We start from the raw sequence: 7,276 nt of genomic DNA, 5'->3' as shown, positions 1-7,276 counted from the left end.
TGCGGAATGGTACTTCGTGAATGTTATATCAACGACCGGCATACTACAACATGCAGTGGTATGCAGGGTCACCACATACCCCAGGATGAATGAATTTGTTCTTCATTCCTCCTCATATATTTCTCCGTCGCTCCAGCCGTGCATTACCCCAAGGAAATATTCATTGAACTCCTTCCGTCTGCAGTGTGAGGCCAATACATCCTCCAAACGGTATGGCCTGTGTTCATTTCTCATACCGTAGTTTCCTATTCTATCCACACATAGTGGCCACTCATCCCAGGCCTTTGTATCATGAGAGTACTCTCTGATATAACACAAATCCGTGTAGTAGATGCAGCCAGGTCGAAGTGTCGGGGACACTCTGGTGTCGACGGAGATACACCGGGTATAATTCACGAAGAAGGCATTACTGCCAATGTTACTGACCGGATGGAGAGAGCGGCTCTGAGTGTCCACACGGTACACCAATGGTTTGCCCGCCAATGCCACGCTGACCAACAACACAAGCAGCAGATCACCATCCGACTTCACAAGGTAGAACTTCTGATGTCCAAGTTCTGGAAATGAAATTAGTGTCTCCATCTTGACGGTGCTCGTGCGCTGCTGCAAATGTACATTGGTGCACACTATTCTTCCGGACTCAAAATTGTCCGCAGCTACTGCATACGAGTTCACCATTGAACGGGGTAATACAACGCAGACAATGGTTCTTGATCGAAAATCTTCCTTCTCCCCAATCTTCATATATATCCTTAGTTGGAGTGCTCTCATCGACCCAACCAATTTCTGGCGGGTAATGTGCGGCAACGAAGATCATAGTCGGGCATTTGATTACAACGGCTGAATTCAGAAAAACAGATGGCATCTGCGCCTCAAACATAGTGTTCAATTTGTTTGTGAGTGGGTTCAGAAGCCGTATCTTGTGCGGCGGGTTCTTCTGGGCAAGCACGATGACGCCACGGCAAAAGCCGACGAAGTAGTATCTAAAATATATTGATAAAGATAACATTCAGCACTAAGATGTTTAAGATTGAAAATAAAAAGGTAGATATGGAGGAATTTGAACCTTGTATGAACTTCCGATAGATCTATGGTGACGTAGCGTGATGTGCCGAGTTGGAGGAAGGTGAACTCAGCGACGCGTGGAAGGGCGTGGTCTAGCATGATCCATTCGTCCAGATGCACGTCGGGCTCAGGCAAACCTGAGCGCTAATTTCTACAGACTTGCCTCATAGCAGAGTAGGTGTCAGCGTACTCCCCGTTCGCCAGTAAGCATTCGCCGATCTTGTGAAGTGGTCCATCAGCCGAGAGAGAGGCCCAGTTCACGGAGGCGCCGCGCTTGGATGCGCCGCCCTCGGCGGCGACACGCTCGGCGGCGACGCGCTCGGCGGCGACGGGCTCGGCGGCGACGGGCTCGGAGGCGACGGGCGCGGAGGCGACGGGCTCGGAGGCGACGGCCACCGGCGCATTCTTCTTCTCCATCGCCGGCAGGGTAGCGTGCGTACGGCGGTTGGGGTTTTTTCGATTTGGAGAAGTTGATGGGACGTGAGAGGGGTGGTTTCGTGCGTGAGCGAGAATGAGACGACTGTGTGCAGAGGGAGGGAGGGGCTTACGCGTCCTAAATGCGACCGGCGTCCTACGCGTCCACAATTTGCACGTCTACACCGCGACACGCGTCAACAAAGGCACGTCTACCACTTCGCACCGCAACACGCGTCCTCGGGTCTAACCCTGGAAATTTAGATATACTCAGGTATACCCCCGAGTCATATACTAGCATTTTTCGTGTGCTCAATTTTCGCCTTGAGTGCTAATACTGGCTAGTGTAATATACTCAGTTTTACCCTCAAGTGGCTGGTCAACAGAGAGTCAACAAATGGGATTAACTAGTTAAATGAGTTATTTAATGTGCAAAAAATTCCGAAAAAGAGTGGCACTTACTCATGGAGTCTTTACCACAAATTGCCACTTCTCAAATCATAGATAAATCCTAGATAAATCAAGTTTCACCACAAATTGCCACTTCTCAAATCACCTAGTAGCTATGAAGGTGCATGGTTTTCCATAATAAGCCCTACCCAAAACAGCTTTCCCCAAAACATACTTTGTCCGAATGAGGCCATAATTTTCACACTCATGTAGATTTGTATTGCAAATAGTTTGAGGTAGGCCAAGATGGGTTTCATTGTACAAAACACGCATTTTCCATTTTTTAAATCTCATATTTGAATCCCTTAGTCTGTTTACTACTCACATGCCCTTGGTTTCTTGATACTACTCAGTTTTGCCCTCTCCCTTCACAAACTCTCACAGACGCCCAACATTGCCCTGATTGGTCTAGCCCATGTCACGCGGATCGTGCCCGCCGACCGTTGATCGTATGATCTAACGGGCAGGATAACCCCTATCTCTCTCTCTGGTCGGGGCCACCACCCTCTCTCTCTCTCTCTCTCTCTCTGTCGTTGGTTAGCTTCACGCAAAGTTTGGTTTTCTGCATTATTTTTCACGAGCGAAATTATAAACTCTTTTTAAGCATTACTTTTCACGCAAGAAATGATAAACCATCACCGATTTGTTGTAGCCATTACTTTTCACGCAAAAAATGATACACCATCACCCATTTCGTGTACCCATTACTTTTCACGCAAAAAACGATAAACCATCACCGATTTTGTTGTAGCCATTACTTTTCACGCAAAAAATGATACACCATCACCCATTTCTTGTAGCCATTACTTTTCACGCAAAAACGATAAACCATCACCGATTTTGTTGTAGCCATTACTTTTCACGCAAAAAATGATACACCATCACCCATTTCTTGTAGCCATTACTTTTCACGCAAAAAACGATAAACCATCACCGATTTTGTTGTAGCCATTACTTTTCACGCAAAAAAATGATACACCATCACCCATTTCGTGTACCCATTACTTTTCACGCAAAAAACGATAAACCATCACCGATTTTGTTGTAGCCATTACTTTTCACGCAAAAAATGATACACCATCACCCATTTCTTGTAGCCATTACTTTTCACGCAAAAACGATAAACCATCACCGATTTTGTTGTAGCCATTACTTTTCACGCAAAAAATGATACACCATCACCCATTTCTTGTAGCCATTACTTTTCACGCAAAAAATGATAAACCATCAACGATTTGTTGTAGCCATTACGGTAAATGATAAACTATCACGAATTACCATTTCTTTTAGGCATTACTTTTCACGGTAAAATGATAAACTATATCACGAAGTTCCATTTCCGTCAAGATAGTCCGCATTACTTTTTTGTTGAGATATATACCCCCACAACGGTCATCTCCTCCTTAAATTATTGTGTAAACCCCCACAACGGTCACCTCCTCCTTAATTTATTGTGTAAACCCCTACAACGGTCATCTCTCCCTTATAAACACCCACAACGGCCATCCCTTGTGTCAATAGGTTCTGCCTCTCTCTTCTTCGTTCACATACACTTGATCATCCATTGCCATGGCTTCCACGTCTCGGACGCGGAACGGAAGGGGAAGGGGAAGGGGAAGGGGCGGCCGGGGTGGTGGATCATCATCATTGCCACCACCACCGTCGTCAACACTGCCATTGATCATAGAGGAGTTCTTCATCGTCATCTATGAAGACCCTTTGGTCAAGAAGGTACGTATGCGTTCCCACATATATGATGCATGTGATTAATTATGGGCATGTTCTAAAAAACCTTTAATTTCAAACGATCGGCGCTCGATCTCTTTGCGAGCACTCCCAAAAAAGTTTGCGGACTATCTTGATGGCCGGGAGCCGGCTAAGGTGTATCTGCGAGCAGCGCGACTGCGGTCCTCGTCTCTCGGACCGTGGAGGTCCTATTTGACGGACAAGGCCGGATGTATCTCGACAAGGGCTGGGAGAATTTCGCCATCGCGCACGGTGTGGATTTTGGCTGCTACGTACACTTCAAATATGAAGGCGATGATGTGCTCACAGTGAAGGTGTTCGACGGAACAATGTGCAGGAAGTACTACTACTCAGACGGCGAAGATACTGACGATGAAAGTGACGACGACGTGAAGCCATGCATCCATCCCCTTTAGAGATCTAGCTATTTTCTATATATTTAGAGATCGAGCTATTTTCTATATATTATGCACAATGTTTAGCATAAGAGTCACTTTAAATTAAGCTACGAAAATAGTCACCTGCCATGGGCTGAGGCGGCCCCACAGAGCGGCTCTATATTATATTCTCTAAATAAATAGACAACCCCAGCGGTCATTGGCTGCGGAGGCCCCACAGAGCGACAATATATGATTTTCTATAAATAAATAGACGACCCCACTGGTCATTGGCCGCGACAGCCCCACAGAGCGGCAAATATATGTCTTTTCCTGAAAAATAGACGACCCCACTGGTCATTGGCTGCGGCAGCCCCTCAGAGCGGCAATATATAACTTTTCCTGAAAAATAGATGACCCCACTGGTCATTGGCTGCGGCAGCCCAATAGAGCGGCCCCATTTGTCAGCACGAGACGGGTCAGAGAGGAACTGCCCTCTGTGCAGCCCCACCCGTCAGATTAACGGTGACGGTAAGGCCTCTGACCTAACGGCAACCCTCCCGTCCGAGCGTCTGCGAGGGGTTTCAAACTAGAGGGAGGGGAAAACTCGAGGAAAAACTAACGAGCTGGGAAAACCGAGCACAACTAAGGACTCGAGGGCACGAAAATAGAAATCCCTAATGGAAAAAGGCGGTCGAGGTCACTTGCGAAGGATTGTCGAAATTTTCAAGCAATGTTGAGGTTTGCGGGGCAAGCCAATGCCCAATCAACAAATAGAAATCCCCAGGGGCCCAGGAGCGAGATCCACCTTCCACCTCCTCCCGCAATTACGGACGAAAATCGGCACCAGCTCAGAATAGCGGCAGCACCACACCCACCTCCATATATCGACACCAACGCCAACGGCGCGGTCTCGATGATTCAGAAATCTAGGCCGTCTAACAGGGCTCAGAAAGTAATCTCGCGTCAAGTGTTCATGGCAGAGAAGATGCCTCCACCAACGATTGAGTACCTAAATTGGTCGGGACAGGACATTGGCTTCACAATAGCGGATCACCCGCAGCAAGTTCCTCAACCAGGGCAGTCAACACTTATCTTACCAGCGGTGATCACAGGGTTCGACGTATCTCGAGTATTCATAGATGGAGGCAGCAGTCTAAACCTTATGTATGTAGATACACTAAGGAAGATGAACATATCCCTGGCAAACCTAAAACCAACTGATACACGTTTCCATGGTATCACGCCAGAGAAGCTAAGTTATCCGCTGGGGAAGATCAATCTCGACGTTCAGTTTGAAACCCGAGAAAATTACAGGATAGAAAGGCTGGAGTTTGAAGTTGTGGATTTCCCGTCGCAATATCACGCCTTGTTGGGACGACCAGCGTATGCCAGGTTTATGGCGGTACCGCACTACACGTACCTGCTGTGGAGGTTACCTAGACCTAATGGACCAATTATAGTTAAAGGAAGTTTCGCGTTAGCTGATAAATGCGACAAGGATTTTCATCGACTATCAGAAACTTTCGGGATGCAAGCAGAATATATGGCGTCAAGGCTAACAACTGATTATGACGTGTTGCCAGATGTAGGAAGGCCACTGATGTCAACGCACGCTTCTATAACTGTAGGCAGTGTTGGGCCTCCAAGAGCAGAGTTTTGTAGAACAGCAGCAAGTTTCCCTTAAGTGAATCACCCAAGGTTTATCGAACTCGGGGAGGTAGAGGTCAAAGATATCCCTCTCAAGCAACCCTGCAATTAAGATACAAGAAGTCTCTTGTGTCCCCAACACACCTAATACACTTGTCAGATGTATAGGTGCACTAGTTCGGCGAAGAGATAGTGAAATACAAGTAATATGGATGATTGTAAGTAGTAATTGCAATCTGAAATAAAAATGGCAGCAAGCGAACATGTAATAGAACTTGTTGGAAACGGTGTTTCAATGCTTAGAAACAAGGCCTAGGGATCATACTTTCACTAGTGGACACTCTCAACAATGATCACATAACTGAATAAATAAATGCTACTCTTAAACACCCTCTTGTTGGATAACAAACATCATTCATTATGTAGGGCTACAAAAGCACACCTCAAGCCGGAGTAAACAAGCTCCACAACGTCCGGAGTTCATATTAAAGTAACCTCTAGAGTGCATAATAGACTGTTGCAATTTAGACCGAGTACTAACATAGCATACACACTGTCACCAATAGCTATGAAAGGGGGAATAGATCACATCAATACTATCATAGTAATAGTTAACTTCATAATCTACAAGAGATTACAATCATAACCTACGCCAAGTACTACATGATGCACACACTGTCAACTTTACATCATGGAGGGGGAATAGACTACTTTAATAACATCACTAGAGTAGCGCATAGATTAATAGTGATACAAAGCTCATGATCACATAAAGATCACACCATGGGAGAGAGAGATGAACCACATAGCTACCGGTAGAGCCCTCAGCCTCGGGGGAGAACTACTCCCTCCTCATCATGGGAGATAGCGATGGCGATGAAGATGGCGGTGATGTCGATGGAGATGACTCCGGGGGCAATTCCCCGTCCCGGCGGCGTGCCGGAACAGAGACTTCTAACCCCCGAAACTAGGTTTCGCGATGGCGGTGGCGCCCTTGGAGTCTTTCTGGAATATGATTGATTGATGTAGGGTTTTCGCGTCGCGAGGGATTATATAGGCGAAAGGGCGGCGTCGGTGGAGTCCCGAGGGGCCCACACCATATGGTGGGGCGGCCCCCCTCCTAGCTGCGCCGGCTGATGGGGAGGAGTCCCTGGGCCACCTCTGGCCTGGCCCTTCTGGCTCCGTGAGTCTTCTGGCGAAATAGAATTTCTGGGATTTTTCTGGATTTTTCCGAGCACTTTGGTTTTTGGGCCTTTTCTGCAATAAACAGACATAATAAACAGAAACTGGCACTGTGGCATCTTGTTAATAGGTTAGTCCAATAAATTCCATAATATGATATAAAGTGCATATAAAACATGTAGCAATTGGTATAATATAAGCATGGAACATCAGAGATTATAGATACGTTGGAGACGTATCAAGCATCCCCAAGCTTAGTTCCTACTCGCCCTCGAGTAGGTAAGCGATAACAAGGATAATTTCTGAAGTGACATGCTACTATTGTCAACACCCGGATTTTTAAGTCCAGATGCCTATTATGTCATTCATCGCAATCCCAGGATAATGTTGTT

This window comes from Lolium rigidum, chromosome 6 (assembly GCF_022539505.1).
Source record: "Lolium rigidum isolate FL_2022 chromosome 6, APGP_CSIRO_Lrig_0.1, whole genome shotgun sequence".
Lineage (NCBI taxonomy): Eukaryota > Viridiplantae > Streptophyta > Magnoliopsida > Poales > Poaceae > Lolium > Lolium rigidum.
Note: the sequence above shows the minus strand (reverse complement) of the source record.